This window comes from Atractosteus spatula, chromosome 9 (genome assembly GCF_055471065.1).
Source record: "Atractosteus spatula isolate fAtrSpa1 chromosome 9, fAtrSpa1.hap1, whole genome shotgun sequence".
NCBI lineage: Eukaryota > Metazoa > Chordata > Actinopteri > Semionotiformes > Lepisosteidae > Atractosteus > Atractosteus spatula.
In genome coordinates, this window is record NC_142714.1 from 34,856,805 (window position 1) to 34,883,992 (window position 27,188).

The window sequence follows — 27,188 nt, forward strand, 5'->3', positions numbered from 1 at the left end:
GGCTGCCCAGAGAGGACAGGCTGTGCTCCCACTGCCAGCGGGGAGAAATAGAGACAGAGGTGCACTTCCTACTGTACTGTGACAGATACTCTGGGATTAGAGAAACATTCTTTCCTAAATTCAGAAATCTAGTCCCAGAGTTCCCACACCTGCCAGAATCACAACAGGTCCCAGTCCTACTGGGAGAGGGAGGAGGGAACTCAGTTGAACTGGCAGCCCAGTATGTGATCTCCTGTCACAGCCTGAGGAACAGTGAGTCTGTCTGCCAATAATGCTCCAGCCACCTACAGTATATGTTAATATTTTATAATATGTCTTTGTTGTAAATGTCTGTAATATGTCTGTAGATTTTATTTTACTTTTATTTTTTGTTTTGTTTAATGTAAATATCATTACTTTCATTTGCTTTGGCAACACTGATTGTACCCATCGGTCATGCTAATAAAGCACCTTGAATTGAATTGAATTGAGTAAGACCCAGGGATGCAGAAGCAGGGAACTATTTAGAAGGAAAATGGATACCTCCCCAGACTGTACGCCCGCTTCACTGTGGGACAGCCGCACTGGTCAGCGGCCTTCCTAAACCCCGCCCTGACCACTTTCACTCCTGTCCTGCTCTTCCCTGCGAACCCCAGCCGGGCGCTCTTCGGCCTCTGCCCGGGGCGAATGTATATTTTGATATTTAGATGAATGGAAAGGGGCACTTTAATGTTCTGTACGCCTAATATTAAAGCCAATACTTTAATATTCTTTTCTGTATGTTTAACAATACTGGGTACTGGCCTAATTCGGCCCTGCACCCATTGTTAGGTGTTAATGTGTTGTTGTTAAGTGTGAATTTGTACCTGTTTCCCTGAGGTCTGGCTTTTTTCTGGAAAACCATAACTCTGGTCTTGTCCAGATTGACTGTCAGCACCCAGGTCTGACAGTGCTACTCCAGCAGTGCCAGGTTCTGTTGCAGCCCCTGTTTTGTGGGCGACAGCAGGACCAGGTCGTCCGCAAAGAGCAGGAACTCGATTTCTGTAATTAATGCAGATCAGTAAATCAAGGAACAAAACAATTATTGCGCCCGGCTCCTCAATGGGGTTTGACGTGCTAATGCGTTGGTTTCACAGTCCAGGTGTGGCAAGCCTCTAATGTCTCCCGACTTCGAAGAGAGAGGTGAAACAGCCCTACACAGCCCTGTCGCAGTACACGAATATAATTATATCTTATTAATTTCTTTAGATACGCGATTCTTTTAATACAGTCTTTGCTGTGCTCTTGAGGATCCTTGTGATATTTTGAGCTCTGGTTGAATGATAAGTGTCGCAGTTTAAATAATTTTCGTAGTTAGAAATTATGAAACGCTCTGTTAAAAGCAAGGGAGTTTTTATGTCCGTTACAGTAAAAGAAAATGCCTGACAAAGTAGGGCTTGGACAGATTCCAAGTGCATTTTTGCAATTTACGTTGCATTGTGCATTGTGCTGCTGTAATACAGTTTAAAATAATTAAAAGTCTAAACAGTATCAGCTTTATTTATGGGTTGCAATTTAAAAAAAGTCAAAAACCGCACTCAAAATCCAATTTAGAGCTTTCTGGCAAGAGGAGACACCCAAATTAATAATGTAACATGCCACTGTTTGTGCATGAATAAGGTTATACTGCTATTTCCTTAGATACACGATTCAAAAGAAAAAAAAATTGAATTCCCGGCGGAACCGGGCATCCATAAGAATCAAGTAATAGGTTTATTCCATGCTGAAAAAAAGAAGAAAGAAAACACATTCCATAAGAATCAGCGCTTTTATATAGCGCCTTTAAAGGTGGCTTCTCAAAACACGTTACGGGATAAAAACAACAATAACAACAACAACAATATTGTATTTCATTGCACTTTGACAGATCGTCCTTAAATCAATTGTTGACTCTTCTCTCTTTACTACTTGTATGGAGTGACTGAGCTCCGCTCTGTACCACACAATGATCCCCCCAGAGTCTCTGCACCGAGTGATTTGGGTTTTTTTGACAGAGGGCAAAAAACTCTCTCTCTCGCCCCCCCCTCTCTCACTTGCCCTCCCCCCTGTGTATTGTCTGTTTAGGGCAAGCGAGAAAGAGAGAGAGAGGGGGGTGGGCGAGCGAGAGAGAGAGTTTTTTGCCCTCTGACAAAAAAACCCAAATCACACCTTGCTAATACATTTGCGGTCTTTTCAAAGTATGTGCTGTCCCTTGACAAAACAAGGCTCGCCAGATAATATGAATCGAAACCTGTTTTTCTAGCTTTTAAAGTCGTGCAATGTGTAAGCAGGAACACATCATTATATCTTACATATGAAAACTACATAATATAGCTCCCAAACAAATGCAAACGTGTTTTTAATAAAATGCTTTTATTCACTCATAATCTGACAATTTCAGGAAGACTAAGGAAGGACTAAGGAAATTGGCATTGTTGTTGTTGAAGCTCTATGAGCTCGGTGACTTTGAGACCACTTGTTATCCCAAGTTGTTTGAATCGCCACAATTCAAATAGAGAAAAAATGTTTTATGATAATGTCGCTGTTGTGAATGTTATTTGCCTGTCCTGGCTGTGCTCTCTCGCTCGCCCCCCCCTCTCTCTCTCAATTCAATTCAATTCAAGGTGCTTTATTAGCATGACAGATGGGTACAATCAGTGTTGCGTATTTACTTTGTAATCTGTGGTCCTTTTAACTGTTTTTACATCTACTGTATTGCTTTGAGATGCCACTTTTAAAGGTGATATATAAAATCAAGGCTTTAACTTGCTTTAACTACGCAAGTTTGAGTTCTTGTGTCCATCCTATCCAAACCCGAAAGTATTACAATATGTATCTTTATAGCAGGTGGTGTACAGCTTTTTAGTATAGATTACACTTTTCTAAAATGTATTTAAAAAATAAAAACGATTACAATCTAATCTTTCCATGTTTGATCCCAAGATCCCAAGAAAAATAAATCTAAACGGGGAGAAAGCTATGCTGAAAGTTTATTAAGATACTTAGAAGACAAAGATATCAATTTATGTTGCATTTGTCTGATTGTGAATCAAAAAACACATATATTTAAACACGCATTTGCGATTTAAATCAAAACGCGATTTAAATCAATATTAATGTTTATATTGTAACGCCTAGGTGACTATTCATTGTTATTAAAATGACTTAAATTCGATCATGTTGTGATATTTAGAAATATAAATTTGTTTGGTGCGAGTGAAGTTTTATTTAATCTCTGACCCAGGGAAAAGTTTTATTTTTTCAAAGAAATGTTTGTAAAAAAAAAAAAAGTCATTGCTCCGGCTGGATTCGAACACCCAACATGGGATGTGTGAGTCAGAAAGCTAACCCACAGTGCCACTGGCAAGGTCACATGAGGAGTGTTGAAAAAGCCCTTCAGAAACATTATCAACAGACAATGTACAGAGTTTACTATTCTTGTGTTGCGGTACATGAATATTATTATATCGTTATTAATTTCGCGATTCCATATTATATTCCCTTTTAATCAAATTCTAAAAGTATGCTTGTTGACTCCGGTATCATGTTAGTTAAAGACTTCGATGCTTAAAATGTTTAGGGAGAAATGGAATACTGGTGTGTATTTTTTCTTTAAAGTACCGAGACCAGCCATATACTGTATGTTTATGTTCCAAAATTAATATAGTTTATGGCCTTCACACGCATTACAGTATGCTCCTATTCTTTTTATGCTCAGCTACTAAGTTTTCCCTTCAGTGGTAAAATTCCATATAAATATTCAATACTAAAACGGGCACAGTAAAGACATTTAAATCTTTCTACGACTGACCAACGGACCACGAGTGCCCCTTGTCGGTCAACCAATCATGTACCGCGGTATTTTGCGTCATCGCGTGTCACGATGCGCGAGGCCGTAGCCAATTACCTCCGGTACGTGTCTGTGCCGTGCACTTTGAATGGCTGCATCTGTAGTCTCACATCCTCGGTGTCTTTTTTAGCTATTATCAGAATATTTGAGATCCATTCTGCACCTTCATTCACGTCTTCAATAATTCCACCATCCAGCATTTTATCTAACTCCTGATTAACAGCTTCTACATTTTCCTGCCATTTCAGCTTTGCCTTAAAGTAGCCAACACACTGAAGTTGACTAATTTGTGCATAGGCATAACATTTCTTCTGAGTCTGCTTAAGTTTAGTTCTGTGTGCAAACACTTTCTTGAAAAGTTCTACTCCAATTAAGTTTCTTCCACTAACTGTATCTGTCACCGTTTTTATCTCTTGGCCATTTATTCTAACAGTACTCTGGGTAAACGTTCCGAGGTCAAATTCTTCCAGCACGGGGGATACCTTTAAAGCGGAGACGACGGCACCAAAATTTTTGGCGCGCCATCTCTTTAAAGCCCTGGCCAAATATGAAGACAGTACGTACAGTTATAATTCAAACGGAATTAAAAACTACACATCCCAGTTACCATGGTGGTGCTTGTGATCATTGTGTTTAACCAACGAAACAGGGCGAAAAATCAGTCACATGACTTTGGGGCAGAGTTTCGAAAGCTTAACCTATCAGCAACAAAGCGAAATTTACACGATAGGCTACCTCAAACTGTCAGTTACACGACTGTGTATGTCGCTTAAGCCACTCCTATTTGGCATTTTAGTTATGGAGGCGAGAAGACGCCCCCCCCCGGGTGCCTGATTTGCCGCCATCTTTAACCGTTCCGTGTCCAAATCGCGGTAGCTACGCGTTCGAAATAAAGTTAATCCCAGCTACAAAACATATATATTTTTGTGGTGAGAGGGAGAAAAACATCAGTATTTACTGCTATTAATTAGTGTATGATTTATAGTTGAAATCTGAGCCTAAATATAAAGTTAAAATCTCGACAAAGCAATGTAGGAAATACAGAGAAAATAAATCCTGTCTGACATCTAAAATCAGTTTCGATCAAGGTCTCTAAAACGAACAAGAAAAAGAGGATTTTCGGAGGGCAATTACGCTGTGTTTATATAGAATAAGTGATTTATGAGCAATCTAATTTCTTGTTCATTTAAAACAGTGAAATGTCAGCTGCAAAAGATCGCACCAGAAACAGCACTCTCTCTGCCTGTCATAGACATTCAGGAAAGGGTGAATGAAGTCATGTCAAGTACAATAATTCGGTGATCAATAATAACAGTTGTAGGACAAGAAAGAAAAGATAGTGAAAACTTAAGCTTTTTAAGGCTAAAACTCAAATTCATTCTACAAATTAAGGCAAATGAAAATTCAGGACGTTAAAGTGCTAGAGGTGTAAAAAATACAAAAATGCACATGAGCAAAAAAGTTTTAGAAATGGAGCAGGTGTTGCTTTGAAATAAGCAAACAGAAAAAAAGCCATGACTATAGTGCAGAAGAGGGATGCAGGAACACTTGCTTAGATATACAAAAAAATCACAAAAAGGTGTATGTTACAAAAGAACATGCAAACATGTTCATCATGTACATGAACATGTACATCAATTTCCCTTCAATAAAGTCTTATCTATAAACATGAAACAGAGTGAGGAATCAGAAAATTAGCATGCATAAAAAACAGCAATTCTGTCAGTGAGCCCTAAATGAGTTAATAGCAACCATGGTTTCATGGAGGGCTTCTCAGATAGTTGGGCATTCAGGTAAATTGCCAGGTGAAAGGATTTGTAAACATATTTTGTTAAAGCAAGTCAGTTTTTTCCGCAACACATAAAAGACATTTTTCCAAGAAAGTTTAGCCTTTGTCACTAATGAAACCACTAAATAAAGACATAAATATAGAAATCTTAAGATTTTTTTTACTCAATGTTGGTAGCAGGATGAACTGTCAGGTTGAGCTAAGTGTATATTTTGTCGCAGAGTTGCTGCAAGATGTTAACAGTGAAAAAAGGTATTTAGAAATGAGTTATTTCAAGAAGAAAATTTTCAGAATAATTGCAAATCAAGCAGGATAGAGAAAGCACAGAAAACAGGCAGTTAGATTGATCAGATCAGTATGAAAAGTCATTTAGCAAAGGGAATGAGAAGAGTGACAAACTAGTATACTTAAAATCTTTTTTTCTGAACCAGGGAAAATCTGATCATGTTTCTCTATAACAATAATAAAAAACTTTATTTTATATATCACCTTTAAAAGTGGCATCTCAAAGCAATACAGTAGATGTAAAAACAGATAAAAGGACCACAGATTACAAAGTAAATACATATAAGAAAGACAAGCAGTTAGAGGTGCTACCAAAATTAGAAAATGAAGCAGATACAGACACTAAGTCTTCTGAAAAGAAAGGTTCTGAGGTCAGATTTAAATGCACTCAGGGTACGTGACTGATATCACTGGGAATACAAATTGAGAGCTCTGGGGTGAAGCTAGAGAAGACCCTGTCACCCACAGAATGTAGATGGTCTTCAGGACAGCTAGAAGACCAAACTCAGACGGACAAAGGTGGGGAGTAGACAGATAATAAGCCATATAGGTACTGAATGAGGATGAGGATTTTGAAGTTGACTCGAAACCTGATAGGTAACCAGTGCAAGGACTTGAAAACAGGTGTAATGCATCCCTGATAGGATTCTCGCTTTCATATTCTGAACATATTGAAGATTGCTCAGTGTGGATTTAATTTCACCAGTGAACAGGATGTGCATTTATTAATTCTAGAAAAAAAAACACCTTTCTTGATTTCTCTAGTTCCCTTTAAAATAAACTATTATTCCACAATGCAGAGTATTACATGGCCAGTATTTACACATGATATTTGTGATTTAAAGAAATTAACACAAGCAGCTTTTGGGGATTTAAGTGTTGGCTGAGTTATTGCAGGATAAAAGACTAGAGCTGTTGGTAAGAAGATAATTTTGGGAAAGCTGAGGAATACACTGATAACAAGAACACTTCCTAATGGGGTTAGGCATACTTTTGATGAAGATGATGAAGTTAACAGACTGTATGTTTACATAGATACTGAAATGAGGATTGTATTTTAGATTTTGTGTATTTGCTAGCATTGAACTGTGTGTTGGATGCATATGAATTGAAGGAATGGGCAAACATAGCTGATGCGGATCCACAGAGCCAGCATATTAAGATGTTTATAATTAGAGGCAATTTGTTTAAATAACTAGGTATGGATAGTGATGTGCAAGAGAGGTGGAAAGGCTGTTTCCTTATGCCAGCACTATAAAATATTTTATTCTCAGTGAGATGCTGCCATTTCATAGTGGGTTTCTAACACTGTGTATAGTTCCATCCACACAGTGCCTTTACTTCCATCCATTTCTAATCTCTTTATCCGGTACAGAGGATTTGGAGCCTTTCCCAGTAAGCAACGGACACAAGGCAGAATACACCCTGGACATAGTGCCAGTCCATCACAGGACAGACAGACACAAAAACACACACACCAGGGCCAGTTTTCCCATAAACCAATTAACTTACCAGTATGTTTTGGAGTGAGAGAGGGAGTCATATCACACATATGGAGAAAAACCATGTAACCCAGAGAGAACATGCAAACCCCACACACACAGGATGGCAGGAATTGAACCTAGGACCCCAGTGCTGCAAGATATCAATGCTAACCACTTCGCCACCATTATAAATGGATGGATATCTTAGTTATCTTTCTAGTTCACAGGTTTGCATGCATAATTTAATTTTGAAAGCCACTGAGACATCAGGTACTACTGTTGTATTTATGAAAAAGAAACAAAACAAAAAGCATACTAACAACTGTGCCATCCTACTCCTTAGTTAATACATTTTATTATTCATAAACAGTTAACATTGTTAGCAAAATATTTTGAATTATATTTAACCCTATTTTTTCTTTAGTTTTGTATTGAACGTATTATATGATAGTCAGATTTAATGTATATTTGAACAATGAAAATATATTTTTACAAGATGCAGGAGAAAGTGCAACAACTTATTACAGTGCTAAATTTAATATTATTGACTGCTAATAGTTTATGCTAACACCTAACTTTCTTTATTAGATGTATTTAAAACAGTGAACTGAGTGTAACATAACAATCAGAAATACAATCGAGAATAGTTTTGTGGTGCTTGTATGGATGAAATGTTTCTAAAATGTATAACGTAACAAAATTAAAGACGATTAAAATCTGTAATCTTTCCACTTGTAATGTAATTAGACAGAACAACAAGTTTCTGCTTTGTCTAAGGATGGTATCAAAAAGTAGTCTAAGTGGTGAGAAAGCTGTGCTTAATGATAATTAAGGGACTTAAAAGTAAAAAGAGATGCTTCATATTGCTTGATTAATTTTAAAAACTAAGTTATAAATGCAGACGCGATTGCTGCCATAAGCGCTCCAAGCAGCAGAACGTTCGTTCTGTACTGCGGAGCTCCGCGCCTCCTCCCTCTCTCGGTGCTGCGCCCCTCTCTGACGGAGCGCAGTGGGCGGTACGCTATTTTCAGAGCCTCTGATTGGGAAAAAAAGACCTGCTGATCAGTTTCACACAACAGGAAGAGAAAAGAATGGGATTTTTTCTCTTCGAAACGTGTGTTGTCTTTATGAAATTCGTGTATTTTAAACGTTTAATTAAGAAGTAAAAACCTTACAGCGTACACAAAGATTCTGAGTTGATCACGAGGAAGAAAAATCACCCATTTTTTGCGCATAAAAAGTGGTTTTTAACTCTCGAAACCTGTTTTTATAGGTTTTAAAGTCGTGCAATGTGTAAGTTAAGCAGGAACACATCATTATATCTCATTTTTTATTTATTTTTAAAAAATTTTAAAAATCGTTTGCCCAGCCTACTAACAGATTCTTTACCTTCAGGGTCATTGGAATAAACAAATTCATCTGAGTCTGAAGAAGGTTCTTAAACTGCTCTTACTGGTTTATCTGTTGTTTAAAGTTTTGTCCCTTCCTTATTTGCATCAACTTTCTTTTCCTGATGGGAACTGTCTTTCTTTCTACACACTCGTGCATAATGTCCTGTTTTCTTACAGTGTAGATATTTTACTATTCACGCCCCGCATTCGTCTGCTTTGTGCATTATTAGTCCGCACCTGTAACATTTAATGTCAGCCGTCCCCTGTTCTTCTATATCTGTAGCTTGACTGTGTCCTGCTGCTTGGCTTTTGTTTGTAAAGTTTAAGCGAAGGCCCAATTCAGTGTTTCTTGTGAAGTAAACATGACTCTCTCTAGCTTTGTCACTGTGGTCAGAAAGCATTCTTGATTCTGCTTGAGCTGCTTCATAAATTCTAGTAACTGTAAGAGCTCTTTCAAAAGTCAGTCCTTCCTCCTGCAACAATTTATCACACAGTCCCTTATGTGCACATTTTTCCAGAAGCTGATCTCTTAACATGTCAGCTTCTAATACTCCAACAGAATTTGTGAACCTAGGGATATCACTTGATCGCCAGTTGTGGAAATTTACAGAGCATGAGGGGGAAGTGTTAGAAACAGATAATACCAGATTGAAAAGAATAGCTAACTGGTCAGAGAGGCCTAGTTCAAGGGAAGAGAAGTGGGAAGCAACAAAAAGACCTTGAGTTAATATGTATATTAAAGTCCCCAAAAATAAGGATCCTCTTAAATCTGAGACATAAAATGAAAGTAAATCAGCAAACTCACCTAAAAAGGCTTCATTAGGCTTGGGTGGTCTATAAACTGTGGCAATGATGGTAGAGTGCAGAACAGAGACATTTAAAACAAGACATTCAAAAGAGGAGAGAAGAGGTGCAGTAACAGGACTTAAATTGTAAAGAAGACCATAAATAACAATGATGCTTCCACCTCTGCCTGAAAGACGAGGGAGGTCAAACAACCTGTACCCCGGAGGGACTAGTTGGTTGAACAGGAGATCATCGTTTTGTCTGTGCCAGGTTTCGGTTAAGCACAGAAAGTCAAGTTTTTTTTCTGTTATAAAGTCACATATAAGAAGAGCCTTATTGTTCATGTAGCCGGTGTTTAGTAGTGCTGATAGGGCCAGTCTCGGGGATCCAGGGAGAGTAATTTTTTTAGGTCAGCACCAGTACGGATAAAGACTCCACAGGTAGACGAATGAAAGAAACAGTATCCTGTGTTCCGATTAATGTAACACTTTGGTCGTTAGATCCCAATATTACAGCAATAATCAAATTTGTTTTTTACCAGGAAATAATTCCGTTTCAGTTGCAGTCGTTGCAGTGAGGTGTACCTTAGAAGCATGTTGATGGAATCTGCGACGATGCAACAAAAAAAGGGAAGGAAATCTTGAATCAAGGCAGTAGCAGGTGGTTAAACGTCCTTAGTTGAACAATTCCATCTGGGACAAGTCGACAGTAGAAGCAGTAGTTACAGTGGAAGTGGAAGTCATGTTTATAAATTGCAACACAGAGTGGAAAAAATAAGTAATTAGAAACCAGGGTGGCAGAGAAAGAAAAAAAAAGTAAAAAGTAGATAAAAAATAAAAAGTGAAAACTGGTGAGAGGAACGGCAGCCAAACACGCCAGCGTTCCCTCTAAGCTGGAACCGGAACCATACTGGAACATGTATCTATACTGGAACATGGATCTATAGGCACAAGCACAGGTCTTTAGGTCCTCTGCCATCCGAGGCCAGTAAAAACGTCAGCGCAAAACCAATAGGATCTTCTGACTTCCAATTGTCTCCTATTGAGACCACTTGCCTCATGGTATTCTTACAGAGCTTGTGTATATATCTTGGGGGACTCTAGCACTAGCACCCCCCCGAATCTACAACTGGCTAAAGAGGTTGAGATTCTTCTGGAGCCCTTCTTGTCAACCCTGTTGCTTCACTTCCTGGCTGTGTTGCCCCTGATCAATTCCTTCCCATTTTACTTGCAGGGTAGGAGTCTTGCTGTTGGGACCCTCAAGCATAGAACTGCAGAGGTAATCCAGTCACTGCTCCTGTCTCTTTTGGAACTGCATGCTGTGCTAAAGCTACCACTATGGCAATACCTGTGGGTCTCCTTGACAATATATCAACCTCATGATTGAGTACCCCTGGTCTTTACTTAATGTCAAATGAAAAGTTTGCTAACTGGGCCACCCACCTCTGTTCAGTTGCACCAAGGTGGACCCTTGAGAACTGGGGTTAGGTTTGGCCTTTTGAGGCCACCATAGGCTGACTCACCCCGGAAGTACTGACACCAAACAAACAGTGAGTAACATCCATTTTGAGAACGCTCTCCATTCACACCATAATACTCACTCATACCTGTGTTTTTGAATGTATGTGAAATTAGGTATGTTTATGTACGTGAATGTATATGAAATTAAGTAATAGCAGTTACTAGTCAAGCCCTGAGTGTGCGCCCTCAGGAACTTATCTAGCAACCGCTCAATGAAGGTGTATGAATGTTGTAGTTTCTATGCTGTCTGTACCCCGTGACAGACTCCTCTGTCACAGGAATATATCATCAATGAACACCGTAACCTCTGCTCCCCACACGTAGTCCTTAAATTTCTCTGTGACTGCCCACTTCAAAACCAGCAGCTCAAGCTTGAACAAATTATAGTTCTGATAATTTCATTTTGCAGGTTGGAGACTATAGCTGGCATATGTAATGACCCACTCAACTCCTTGCTCTTGGTCCAGCAATGCCCCAGGCCCCCAAAGCTGGTATCCATGTAAAGCTTAATTGGCCAGCTGAAATCTGCATTGTCTAGGATTGGGGCACTGAGAAGTTTCTCCTTTAGTGTCTCAAAAGCCTCCTGGCAGGCTGGTGTCCAATCCACTTCCTTTCTCTTTCTCCCAAGGGCAGCTGTGCCACACAATTAGGCATTCAATGGGGCCTCAATCTATGAAAACCGTGGGATAAACCTGTAATATCCCACAAAACCCAGCGCAGCTGGCGTACTGTCCAAAGAGGTGGCCAATATTTCATCGCCAATGTTTTCTCGGGGTCAGTCTCAACCCCAGATTTACTGACCACATGCCACAGGTACTTTATCTTTTTGAGAAAGAGTGCACATTTCTGTTTTGAGTTTTGCAGCACCTCTTCCAGATGCTGTAGGTGAGCATCAAATGTAGGTGAGTTCACAATCACGTCATCTAGATATATCAGCAAATGGGAGGTTACATAAATGCTAAAAATCAGGAATTGACTGAGTGGTTTAGTGAATAAGTAAAATAATTCTGCATAACCCCCAACTTGTATGTGATTTCACCGGAATATACCTGAGCAGTTGGTATAGTTGAAGGTACGTGAATTCTTTATTCACTTTTTTTTAATTTGGTTTGGATTTTCATGAAGTAGGGGTACTCGCTTGGTGCAAGCTTCAAGTCCCAACTCTTCCAGACCCTTGTCTCTCCTCTCCTTCTTCCCTGCTTCATGTTTTTTCCTTTCTCTGTGCTCTTAATGTGATCTTATATTGTGTGTGTCTGTCCTGCTCCTTGCCAATCATTAATCCACAACTTACCTAGGTATACTAAGGTAAACTTTACAATTGTTTCAGTTCACGGGATCCCCCCCGCCCTCAGCAAACATCCTCTGTGCTTTGAAGCTAAAAGTGTTTACTCTGCCGATTGTCACAAACTTTATCTGAAATCAAAGAGACACTTCACAGTCACCTAAAGCTGTATCAACTAATTTATCATTGGCCCAAGGCAGTGCTACATCAGGTGCTGAAAGGTTGCAGGGGAACCCACTCAAGCTCGTATAACCCCAGTGGAGTGCCGAAGGCAGTCTTTTCCCTATTCTGTTCACTAACCTGGACCTGCCAGTAACTACTGGCTAAGTCCCGATTAAAGTACCACTCTGCATGTGACAATATTTTCAGTGACTCCTCAATGCAAGGGAGTGGAAAAGCATCTTTATGGGTCACTGTATTCAATGATTGCTCATAATGTCATTATCATAAAGATTGCTCAGTTGTTGTGGTGAAAGTGTGGTTTCCTTAAAAATCTTTTACAGTGAAGACTTGTATCAGCTACAATGCAACATGCAGTACATAACTGCAAGTCTTTCTTTGAAAGTCATTCATATTACTATTTAAGTGTTTATTTGTTTTTAAATATAATGATTTTAAAGTCACTATATAATATATTCTAAGAAATCAAAATGTAAAATAAAATCATGTTTTCTAATTACTATTTATGTAGTAATCCAGGCCAATCAGCAACCAGACCACAAAGTTCAAATACCTGAAGAAGTTTAGATTCCATTAGCTTTCGGTTTCGGATAGCTTCAGCTAGTGTTCGTGTTTGTTCGTTGGTAGCTTCAGCTTTGTTCGCTTGTTTGTTTTGATTACCTGTGTTTTATTACCTTGCCTGCACTTGTTACTTTCCTTTTACCTTGCTTGTGCCCATTTGTTACCCTATTACTTGCTTATGGGCATGTGCCACTCATGTATTTTGGTTCTGGTTAGTTCAGTGTAGGGAAGTTAGGGCACATGAAGACGCCGAAGACCCTTTTGATTTTTGTTTGTTTGGGTTAGTTAGGTTAAACCTCACTGAATTATCAAGATCTATTTGGTTTTGTTTTCTTTCCTTTGGCACCACTCAAGTCCCTTTTCACTGTGTGTTATTGTGTCCTGTATACGCACCAGTCACTTATTCACTTTTTAAAAATAAATCACTTTTGCACAAACTTTTGTTTTCACACTTCCTAAGTGCCTCACCAGAAACCCACCTGCATCCAAACCCACCTTAAATGTTAAACCCCTTTACCCCTAAACACCTGGGGTCGTAACATAGTATAACTGCAATTATACATTCAAATACACTGATCTCTGCTATTATGCGTGTTTCCAAAATGTGAATTAGCTCATACGTGATTGGTAAATAGGAGACAGATTTCTGTATAACTCTAAACTTGTGTTGGCTTATACATGATTTAATCCCCGACATGTTTTTGTTTTGCATAGTGGAGTAACACAACTGAACACGACGATTCTGTGGAGGAATACACATGATGCTCAGTTGTCCCAGATGCTTTGTTTTGGAAGTGTTAATTGGGAGGTGCTCCTCAATTCTCGTGCTATTTTCACTAAATCTTCTGTATTGTTGTTGTAGCAGCAAGGCTTATTAATAATATAGGAATTAAGTTTGCTGTCCCTTGCCAGTCTCTCTCTCCCTCATCTTAAAGGTGCTGGACACAGAGAGGCCATTCCATTTGGTTCAGATTTAATTTTTCTATCTGATAGAGTTTCCTGATAAGAAACAACTCCCAAGGCTGAGATTCTCCAGCCACTCTAATGAATGGTCATCTCTGGCGCCTTACTGTCTGGGAGATTTCAAGGGAGAGACTTATCCCAAGGTTTACAACCCTAAGGTCAGAGAGCATTGTTACTCATCCTCCACCTTGATCAGCCAATCAGGAACTGGTAGAGCGAGGTAACCCCACATGGGTCTCAAATGCCCGCGAAAGTTTCAAAAAATGAACAACCGTAGTTCCTCCAGATAAAAGAGGCAGCACAGGGTCCAGAAGATGCCCCTCCAGGACATTCTCAGACTCATCTTGAACAATCACGTGACGGCCAGTGTGTCCGAGTGCCAGGACTTTACTTTGTTCTAATAGTCCAGACCAGAGGTCGCCCGCACGTAGCCAAAGGTTTCGCACGAGGTTAGCCTAGCAGCAAGCCTTGTGAACTTGATGTCCCTGATGTCTTGGCGAAAGCACACCAGGATAATTAGTATACACCTCGGTGCAGGCTGGAACCACTGTCAGGGTTCTGTTGGGAGATGGGCTTAGGGCCCACAGGCTGACCGCTAGCTAACATTAGCTATGTAAATGTTTTATAGGAAATTGTACTTGGTTGGTTGATGTTTACCCCTGTTTTCTTCTCAAGACCCATATCCACCCTAATGTTGTTTACGTGTTCCCTTTGCTGCCCTTGTGTATTTAAGTTTTGTTCAAGAGGTTTATGGTTTCTGTTGCCTGGTAACAGGCTGATGGAGGCCTGTAATAAAGGATGCATGTGCTATCTCAATGTCTCGTTGTTGCCTACATGAATCCCATAAGCCCTGTTATTTTTATTGCACGTTTTTGCATTACGCGAGGTTTTACAGGAATGCACCTATCGTGTTAAAGCAGAGACACATGTACATGAAAAATATCAAAGTTGCATGATAAAACAATTTAATTTTAATTTTCGAATTTACATGCAAATCATTTTATTGAGTGGTGTTTTATCCTCACATATCAGACCACAAATGGTGAATCTAAGATATATAGAATTATGTTTATTAAGTAATTTCAAATGAAGAATACATATTTTTTTCTCTTTACATTTCTAAGTAGGATATACTTAGAATAGGAAAACACATTAACCTCTTGTGTAGTCAGATTGATCGTTTTTCTTGTGATCATTATAATCTGATACACTTTCACAAATATGTTAAGAGTGGTCATGAATCAATTGAATAATGTCTATAGTACATAATGAGTACAGTACTGAAACAAATAATCGTGAGCTAAACATGGTGTACTGAATTTAACTCATACCTTTTAAAGTTCATTGTTCACTTGAAGAAAACTAAATATTGTCTTATTGGTCTGTATTTGGGGATGGGTGGGATGGATCTGCAACTTTTAATTACAATACTGTATTTTCTCTTTTGAAAGCTTAAAACGTATAACGTACAGTATCTTTGCTGTATTGCTGATATGTGTAACATTAGTAGAAAAGGAAAATGCTTATTAAATTTATTGCCCATATATTCTAATTATACTAAAGTTTCACCATTATTATTAACATTTTTAATAGAACAAATTGATTTAAAACTGAAGTGATCAATAAATTGCATAGTGTATGGATTCAAATGAACAATTTAACGATTAAAAGGGATAGCTGATCCCTGGTAAGTCTTGATATGGTGTATTTTCACTCATTTTCCTATTTTTCTCGTTATAGCTGTCCTATAACGAGGATGCCAACAGATACTATGGGCATAATCCACTATCAGAAAGACAGTTTTAATGGTGAGGGTCACAGCAACTCATAAACTTTCTTGGAAGCAGAGTGCAGAAGGTATGATTGAGAACATGACTTCCAGTCTTCCACAGGGCCACAATAGCAAATCAAATGCAGCCGCCTTATTTTTGGGAGGTAGAAGGAAGTCAGAACACCTGGAGAAAACCCAATGCTCCACCAATGTTTTTCTTTAGATTAAACTGTAGTATTAAAATTTAAAAAAATCTCAGCAAAGACTAACAAGATAATTCTTTACATCTGAAATCATGTTGTGGAGTTAAATACACTTGCATTTTGTTTAAAAAATATTGCTGTCGATTTTTAGAGGGCTGAATTTTGCTCCATAGAAGACTTTTTCCCCCAATTTACATGTTTTTCATAGATGATTAATTTTTATGGATTTTATTCACAGAGAAAAAAAAGGATCAGACATGTCCTAGAGCAAAATGTTTAGAATGCTTTACGGCAAAATATTTGGAAAGCTTTTGCACAAGACCATTTAGATTTATATTTAAGCAGACATTAAAAGTAAACACAATTTAGAAAAATAAAAGCAAGCAAACACAAAACATTTAATTTGTGTTTTAACAATCAGTCTGTTTTCTAACTGTTTTATCCAGTTCAGGGTTGCAGAGGAGCCTAAGCCTTCATCAGCAAGCAACAGGATCAAGGTGGGAACACCCTGGATTGGGTTGCCAATCCATGGCAAGCCACACACAGAAAAACACACACACTCATACGAGAGCCAATTTTCCCAGGAGCCAATAAATCTAAAGTATGTCTTTTGACTGTGAGAGGAAACCAGAGCAAATGGAAGAAACACACAAGGACACAACGAGAACCTACAAACTCCATCCAGATAGCACCCCAGGTCCAGAATTCAACCTAGGTGCTGCAAGGCAGTATTGCTAACCACTGCATCACTGTGCTGTCCTGTTTTTATAATAATTCAGTTATTGCATGTATTTATTATTTATTTTAAAAAACAAACAAATAAACAGTACAGTGAATTTTTAGTTTAAGCTTTTGTTTGGATTTAAGAGTTTCTAAGGTGTTATTAATGTTATTGAATGTTAATTAAATGAAAACTAGACACAAAAAACAAAAAACAACTCCAAAAGACACACATTCAAACCAAAAAAAGTATCCAACTGTACCCCAGTTACCAAAATCCTGCAGTCCAACACTTCTGTCATCTGTGCGGTCCTTTGGTTGTTCTTAGGCATCTTCTGTGGTCCTGGCTAAACCGAACAATGTCATTCCCTCATGCCCCCCGATTTCTCCAAGTAAAATGTCAGGTAAGGGGGAGGAAGATGATGCTGGAGCCTTCCTCACCTGTAGAGTCCATGGTTTCAGCATTCTCTCCTTGGCCCAGTGTTGTGATCTTTCCTACAATCCTTTCTGCTTCCAGAAAATAAAAACTTCAGTTTTATATGACTGGGGCTATTTCAAGCCTTCTTCACAAATGCTCTGGACTCTTCCCTGGACTCACGGGTGGAAGCATCCGTAAGATGTGTGGAGAGGATGCCAGCAGCCCCGGGCTCATTCAGGTTATGAGCCCTTTCTCACACCTGAAGAAGGCTCCACGGCCGAAACATTGTGCTTTCTTCTCTTTTCAGCATGGAATAAACCTATTACTTGTTCCTTTGCAGCATACGCATAATGACGCAGCTACCCACCTGAACTACTTCAACCTACATCTGCTGCGACCCACTATGCCTTTCTCCACATCTTTTTCTAGATCTCTTCATCATTCCTTCTCTATCTCCCTCGGTCACTTCCCCCGCTTCTTACTAAACCAGCTTTCCGTCTCTTCACAGAAATCTGTTCCAAGACCAGGCTTTCTAACCACCTTCTATTCCTTTACAGATGTCGTCAACATAATATCATTCCTAAAGGATTTCGCCTGAAATTAAATATTTTTTCTTCTGACTCTGATACCACTCAGAGTAAACTTCACTCAGAAACTTCTATTACAATTTTCTAGGAAACTAATGCTTTCTACCATTTTCGCCCTCAAAAAACAGATGATCCTTTCTGACAACAACATCAAAGAGACTAAGGAATTTCTACAGCTGACAGCTCCACATCATCTTTCCTTTATAACTAACCTAATCAGATCTCTCAACTCCAAATTCTACCAGTTTCTCACTACAGAGAAGGATAGAAAACTCAGTCATCTTCTACAGAAGAAAACCATCAACACCACCAACACCTCCACCAATCCTAACTTTGTTGTCACTATACCTTCTGACCTTTCCCTTTCACAGGATGAGCGATCCCTCCTCTGCAAAGGCCTCAGTTTTGTACCAGTTCCCAGGAAGCTGGACATCCCCCAGACCCAAGTCGACCTCAACCGCTTTTACCGCAGGATCTGGCTCAGAGCACATTTTGCTGACGATTCCTCCTCACAGGTAGCTGACAACAATCCGGTTATTGATGTCATTAACAATATTAACAATATTAACAGAGCTGTTGGACTCCCCCCTCCACCAGTCGATTATTTCATTAACCATTGCACCAATCAAGATCCCAAGACACTCTATACCCAGTAAACACAGGTCTAACCTCACCCAAGTAGAAATTCAGGCACTCCAATCTCTCTGCAACAGGGATGATATCGTCATCAAACCAGCGGACAAAGGAGGCACTGTTGTGGTGTGGCATAAGGACCTATATATTTTCGAAGCCTCTAGACAACCGGCACTTCTGCCTACCTCCCTCTCCAACAGGACCCTACCACTGACTACCAAAAGGAAATCAGTAATATCAATAATATTAAATTTAGAGCTGTAATAAGTTGTTTCACTTTCCCCCACATCTTGTAAAAATATATTTTCATTGTTTAAATATACATTCAATCTGACTATCATATAATAAGTTAAATACAAAGCTAAAGAAAAAACAGGGTAAAATATAGTTTAAAACGCATTTTTAATAAAATGCTTTTATTCATTCAGCAGAGAGAGAGAGACACATCCAGCAGAGAGAGAGAGACACACACCGGTTTTTTAAAATAAATATAGAAAAGCACATATTAAATTTGGGATATAGTTTTAATATGTAAATAGTTCCCTGGTTCTGCACCCCTGGGTGTTTCTCTCTCTCTCGCATGTTCGCTCGCCCACCCCTCTCGCTTCCCCCCCTCTCTCAATTCAATTCAAGGTGCTTTATTAGCATGACCGATGGGTACAATCAGTGTTGCCAAAGCAAATAAAATAATGAAATTCACATGAAACAAAACAAAAAATAACATTAATATAAAATCTACAGACATATTACAGACATTTACAACAATGACATATTATACAATATTTACATATAATGTAGACAGAAGGAGCATTATTGGGAGACAGGCTCACTGTTCCTCAGGCTGTGACAGGAGATCACATACTGGGCTGCCAGTTCAACTCAGTTCCCTCCTCCCTCTCCCAGTAGGATTGGGACCCGTTGTGATTCTGGCAGGTGTGGGAACTGGTACTAGATTTCTGAGTTTAGGGAAGAATGTTTCTCTAATCCCAGAGTATCTGTCACAGTGCAGTAGGAAGTGCACCTCTGTCTCTATTTCTCCCAGCTGGCAGTGGGAGCACAGTCTCTCTCTCTCTCACCCTCCCCCCCCCCCTCTCAATTCAATTCAATTCAAGGTGCTTTATTAGCAGGGCTCGGCGTGTGTCTCTCTCTGGTCGGGGCACGGGAGAGCTCGCTGGCAGGTGGTGACGGAAAGAAAGAAAATAAAGGCAGCTTTTAACTCCGCAAGTCACACACCAATACTCCATTTCTCCCTAAACATTTTAAGCACCAAGGTCTTTCATGTGGTTTTCATCACTCTCTGCGGGAGTGCTGGCTGTGATGAATTAAACCAGTTTCACAGGTATTTTCAAGTGGTCGAGTCTTCAGCGGGAGGGGGGAACAAGCTGCCCAGCCGTGTGGAATGCCACAGAACCCCAAACAGACAATACACACTAGCTGAATATTTGACCAAGATATCCAGACACAGCTGTATGAACTCCACCAATAAAACTCAAAGTATTACACTGGTCCACACAATTTGCAACCGTCATTTTAAATGAAAAGATTTTATTTTTTCATCGACAAAAAGTAACACCCACCACAGCATTTCGTTGATCTAACTAACAAGGATGGGACATTAGCTAGCCAATATGATAAAGGAATAACTTTTTTGTTTATTTCTTTAGCACGTTTATTTGAACATTTCCATCGATTGTACAAGCACTGAAAAATTGTTCAATCCCTAGTTCGTCAGGCATTTTCTTTTACTATAAAAGATATAAAAACTCCCTTGCTTTTAACAGAGCTTTTCATAATTTCTAACAACGAAAATTATTTAAACTGCGACACTTTTATCATTCAACAAGAGCTCAAAATATCACAAGGATCCTCAAGAGATCAACAAAGACAACAGAAAAAGATATGTGTATAAGATACTGTCCATGGGAATCCAAGCTTTTTTATCTACGCTAAGAAGTAGTCTTTAAAATTTCTTCATTACACAGTGAAGTCAAAATTCCGGGATGTGCCTATATTAGTACACTGGGCAAACATTCCGAGGTAAAATTCTTCCAGCACGGGGGTACCTTTAAAGTGGAGACGACGGCACCAAAATTTTTTGGCACGCATAAAAAACAGCAATTGTGTCAGTAAGCCCTAAATGAATTCATAGCAAAAATGGTTTACATAAAAGACATTTTTCCAAGAAAGTTTAGCCTTTGTCACTAATGAAACCACTAAATAAAGACATAAATATAGAAATCTTAAGGTTTTTAAAATACATGACTTTGCTAAAATGTTTTTAAAAATAAAAACGATTACAAACACCAGCGGAGAGAGAGAGTGCTTACTTTGTCAGCACCCAGACAAAAGCAAACGCATTTTTAATAAAATGCTTTTATTCATTCTTAATCAGATAATGAGAGTAAAGGGGGAGCGATAAGGTTGAAGGTGCGGAAAAAGAAGTAAAAAAGAGGGAAGCTTAATTGACTAGAACAGGGGAGGGATATTGGTTTTGCATAAGGGGCGGGACTATGGAAATGAGGTCTATTTGGGAATGTGGAGTTACATGTTTTGGCTGTGAATTATTGTTGTTGAATATGGAGTGTTGAGGTATTGATTTTGTGTAATGCTTTATGTTGAAAATTGAGATGGATTTTGTTTATGATAAAGAGGATAAACTGGGATGGGAGGAGGGTTTGGTTTTGCATAAGGGGCGGGATTATGATAATTGGAATTTGAGAGAGTTTGCGGGCTGTTTTTAGTTTGTATTTCGAATAATTTGTACAAGATATTGAGATTTGTTGATAATTGGAGGAAGGTTTTGTTTTAATGGTTTGATATATTTGATTTTGTATTGTGGTTGTTATCTATGTTTTTGGTTGGTATTATGTTCATATGGTTGTTTTTGTTGGTTGTTCGTTATTATGGTTATTGTGTAATTTTTGATTATTGGATGTAATCCAATCTCGCGCCAGCAGAGAGAGAGACATACACACACACATTCAGGAATGTGTGTCTGATTAAGAATGAATAAAAGCATTTTTACACCACCTGCCAACTGGCTCTCCCGCGCCCCAACCAGAAAGAGACACACGACCATCCCCCCAAGAGAGAGAGAGAGAGGGCGAGAGTGTACCTTCTTTTTAGTTTTGTAGCCAAAGGGCCTTGCAGATCAGATCAGATTCTCTTCCCCCCACGGAAAGACAGACACGTTTTCACAGTTTAGATGTCGCTATTCAGACGCAGGCGAGCAGCCCCTAGATAAAACATAAACTTTATTTAAACTCCAACGAAAGTATTAATGGTTTTTAATTACTGTACTCTTATGGAACATGCCACCACCCATCTGCATCGAACGATTACAAATAAAAACGATTACGATTGGCACTCCTGTAGCTTCTTCACGAAACCTCCTTTTTCACGAAACCTCCAACAGAGCTGTACAACCGGTTTTTATCGGGGACCTCTTATGTCAGGCGTAAGCTATAAATATACAGTATTTAGCTGAAAACCTGTAGAAGACATTCTACTCATTGCAAAATCGATGCAAAATCGATGCAAGACATTTCGTTACTCTAGGAGGTTTTGTGAAAAAGCACATTGTGCTGCTGTAATAGTTTAAAATAATTAAAAGTCTAAACAGTATCAGCTAATTTATGGGTTGTAATTAAAAAAAAGTCAAAAACCGCACTCAAAATGCAATTTAGAGCTTTCTGGCAAGAGGAGACACCCAAATTAATAATGTAACATGCTACTGTTTGTGCATGAACATAGTTACTGTATACTGTTATTTCTTTAGAAACGCGATTCCATGTTTTTTTTTAATCCCTGGCGGGACCGGGCGTCCATAAGAATCGAGTAATAGGTTTCATTGCGCTTTGACAGATCGTCTTTAAATCAATTGTTGATTTAAAGTTTGACAGTAAATGTTTATATTGTAACGCATACTGTACAGCCTCTATTTCTCTATAAAAATCTAAAAGATCATTTGCGCAGTCTAAGAGGGGGGCGAATGCACTACAATAGATTAGCATACTGTAGAGGAAAACAGTATAGGCATCGTTGATATGAGGACTTTAATATGTGCTTTTCTATATTTATTGTCAATTAATTGTCCATAATATTACTATTCTATTTTTTCAAAGAAATGTTTGTTAAAAGAAAAGTCATAGCACTGGCTGGATTTGAACAGCCAACCTGGGGGGTTATTAATCCAGCACCTAAACCACCATACTACCAGAACAGTCACATGAAAAGTGGTGAAACAGCGTATACTATTCTTGTGTTGCAGTACATGAATATAATTATATCGTTATTAATTTCTTTAGACACGCGATTCCACATTATATTCACTATTAATCAAATTCTAAAAGTATGCTTGTTGTATCGAGCGTATTTGCAGAAAAGCTTAAAGCTACCACTTTTTATATACACATTATTTCACATGTCTGTTAAAGACTTTGATGCTTAAAATGTTTAGGGAGAAGTGGAATACTGGTGTGTATTTCTTCTTTAAAGTACTGAGACCAGCCATATACAGTTTACATACTGTAATACTGTATGTTTATGTTCCAAAATTAATATCGTTTATGGCCTTCACACGCGTTATGCTCCTATTCTTTTTATGCTCAGCTACTAAGATTTCCCTTCAGTGGTAAAATTCCATATAAATATTCAATACTTAAACGGGCACAGTAAAGATATTAAATATACATATACATACTGTATACAGTACACTTTACATACAGTAATATGTTTATGTTCCTAAATCAATATCTTTTATGAGCATGTGAAAGGCATGGTGAATCAGAGATTCTCAAAAATTACTGTACTTTGCGTGATTGGAAACAAATGCGTGATTGGATCAACGAAATGCTGTGGTGTTACTTTTACAAAGACGGTCAATGAAAAAAAGAATGTGGACCAGGGCAATACTTTGAGTTTACAGCTTGTCCAAGGTCATTAATTATAAATACCATTAGTAATATCTTCGGTAAAGACTTTGATGGCGACAGCTCAAACATGAGAGGTTGAGCTTTATTAGCTCCACCTTGCGGAAATTCCGGATACTATTATTTCACTTGCGGTACCACGTGGTATCATGCGGCACTATGTGAGAATTTACGGTATTAATACGTTATACTGCGTCAAGCGCAGCGCAAAATAAAAATAGCCCGTATTATGCGGAACTATGCGAGAATTTACGGTATTAATACCGTAACTTGCGGTACACCACATTAAGCGCACCGCAAAATAATGCGGTATCGCCCGCTTGTTTTGAATGGTTGCATCTGTACAACAAGGACACCAACCACACGCTCCGACTTTTTTAATGATTTCCAATTTCAGGGCCCCAAATGCTATATTTTTACCATGGACATCACATCTCTTTAAACTGTCATTCCTATAATGACGGTCTTACAGCCCTCAAGCACACGCTGGACAAACACACAGTGCTTGATCCACCCACCCACACCCTAGTACGTCTTGCAGAATTGGTTCTCACACTGAATGCTTTCTCCTTCAATAACCTATTTTATCAACAGGTTAGTGGAGTCGCCATGGGCACCAGAATGGGACCCAGCTATGCCAATATTTTTGTCGGTTTGGTGGAGGAACACTTCTTCGTTTCCTACACTGACTTTGTCTCTAACCTCTACAAGTGATACATTGATGACTGCATCGGTGCTGCCACATGCTCTAATGACCAGCTTGAGCACTTTCTGCATCATTTCACTAAGTTCCACCCGTCCCTCAAATATACAGTTAACATATCTTCCACTACTCCTCCATTTCTAGACATTAACTTCTCCATTAACTACCCCCCACTCTCTACATCTGTCTATTACAAACCTACTGATTCACACAGCTATCTCCTGTATAGCTTATTTCACCCCAAACACATTAAAACTCTCCCTTTTTCACAGTTCCTTTGGCTATGATGACATTTTGAAAACATTTTGATGTCATTTTTTAAGATTATATTGTCCTTACAGTGGTAATGAACATTTAAATGCTCATAGACTGTAATATAGCACATTTTACCCAAGTGGCATTCAGCACACCTGTTAAGACAAGTGGTTTCTATTCCATAGAAAGTCGTTCAAATCCTGGTCAGATCAATCTTTTTGGCTACATTTTTTACATAGCCAGATGTATGAAAATATTTTATTATTATAGCTTGTTGTAACTGTGATGTGCCTCTTTCAGGTTTACATCCACATTAAGAAAATTTATAATTGTCTTAACGCAATTTTCAGAAAAGAGAAATCAGCAATTTAACTAACTTTTGATCATGAAAATAATTTCACTTACACTGTAGTGACTTTAAAACCATACGGTATCATTCTGTATATACATTTTATTTATACGATCACACAGCAGTTCATTGATGTGTACGCTACTGTTTCGGTGTATCTGTGGATCTGACTGGGGATTAAAGAGAGTGAAGAAAAGTGAAATTAAAGCCCACACCCAGTTTCCTTCCCCCCTACTTCGAGGTGATAATTCACTAGCTGGCCAACACAAAACAATTCCTCCCATGCTCTTTCCCAGCATCATAGAGATGATCTGGGGTTAATTTATGTTATTATATTATTATGCATTATGCCGTATGCAAATTAGATTATGATAATATTATCCGGAAGCACCTTGTAAGACCTTGTAAAACCGCCAGGTGGAGCAAATAAAGCTTAACGTCTCATGTACAGCATTTGAGCTGTCACCAGAAAACACTGCTGAGGGACAATCTTTTTCCAGTTAAGAATTTAAATTGTTTACTTTTTAGACTTTTATTAATTTTAAACTGTGTATTACAACATGTTAATCATTAAACATTAAAAAGGCGGTATATTTTATAAAAGCAAGATTGCTCAGTTGGACAAAAGTACACAACCTTCCACCTTCATCATAAATATTTTAATTATGCAGAAATATTTTATCCATCAAAGTCTTTAACTTGGTAATTTACATGGATTCTGGTTTTAATGTGATTGTTCTAGCATTATTACAAATATTCTGTACTTCATAAAAAGTTATGACATTTTTTTTCAAATTCTGTTTATTAAATATCACAGCAGAGACATCAATATTTAAACTTTTACATTTTTTTAAGAGAATAACAATGAATGTAAGAAAAAGAAATGAAGAATAGAGTTAAGGAAAAAAATGAGAGTGAAAGAGGAAAGAAGAAGAAAAAGAGAAAAAAAACAAAATAAAAACAAAAGCAGGTACAGTCGCAGCTATATCAGAGTTTTCCATTTAAAGGCATAAAGGTTATAACATAGTTATATATAATGGCTTAGGAATATATACTGAGCTCCTCTTTTAAACCTAATGCTCTCAAAGGCTTATCCCACAAATCTTTAAAACGGTCCAGCTCACCTTTTAGGATGAATCTTAACTTTTCCAAAGAGATCAAGTGTCTTATTAGTGATTCCCAGAGAGCTAGAGAGGGAGGCTCGTCACCCACCCACCTGGTCATGATTGCCTTTCTTGCCAGCATCAGGGCAGGCTGGACTGCTTCTCTATGGTTCAGCAGCTGAACAGGCAAGACTCCCAAAATGCATGTGAGAGGATTAGGATCTAACTGTATTACAAAGATCAAATATATTTTTTTACATACCTCCCACCAGAACCTCTGGACATATGTACATTCCCATAGACAGTGAAACAGTGTTCCAACCTGGGTTTTACATTTAGGACAGTTTGGTGATGCGCCTGTGCTAAATTTGCTATAGATCTGTGGAGATATATATGCTCTATGTAACAAACTGTTCTGCATTTCTTTATACCAGTTACAGATGGAGATTGTTGAAGGCAATGAAAGAATAGTTTCCCAAGTGTTATCATCTATACAGCACCTCAGTTCCTGGCTCCAGATTGTCTGTAAAGATTTTTGGAAGTCTACCTCATGCCTAGACAAGAAAGTGTAAAACTTGGATAGAAATTTCTTTGAGTTCCCGTTCTTTAGAAAGATTTTTTCTAGTGTGTGCGAGCTGTTGAATAAATCAAGACCACCATTCTTGGTACTCACATAATGCCTGATCTGAAGATATTTAAAGAAGTCTCTTGTTGGTATATTATATTGTGCTTGAAGATGCTCAAATGATTTAAATAACCCCCCTTCAAATAAGTCAAAAATTCTATTTATACCTGCTGTTTGCCAATTAGTAAAGTGGGAGCCTGTCTTTTCAGGAGGTAGGTCCAGGTTACCCACAGGTGAAGATAGCATATAAAGAGAGGGATAATAACTAAAGAATTTAGTTATCTTGCTCCATGTTCTCAGTACATTTATTATTAAAGGGTTCTTTTTAGCTAGTGGGGGTACATTAGTCATTTTCCTGCCTAAGAGGTTTACAAGAGAGGCTGGTTTACCGTGTTCAGCCTTCATATCCACCCAGGTGGAGTCTGGTGGTGCATGAATCCACTGCTGGAGGATTCTTGCTTGTATTGCCCAGGTATAGTATTTCAAATTTGGCAAGGCACATCCACTGTAATCCCTGGGTAACTGCAAAGTCTTATATTTAATTTTTGTTTTTTTTCCTGTCCATACAAATGTTGATATTGCTTTATTCAGATCCTTTATGTCAGCTTTACTCATGGGAGTGAATATCATAGATAGAGGATAGAGAACTTTAGGTAATATTATCATCTTTACCAGGTTAATTCTGCCCAGGAAAGATATTGGTAAATTTGTCCACCGGTTCATGTTGTCCTTTAAGTGTATCAGTAGAGGTCTTATATTTACAGAATACAGATGTGAGATTTTGGGGGTCACCTGAATTCCA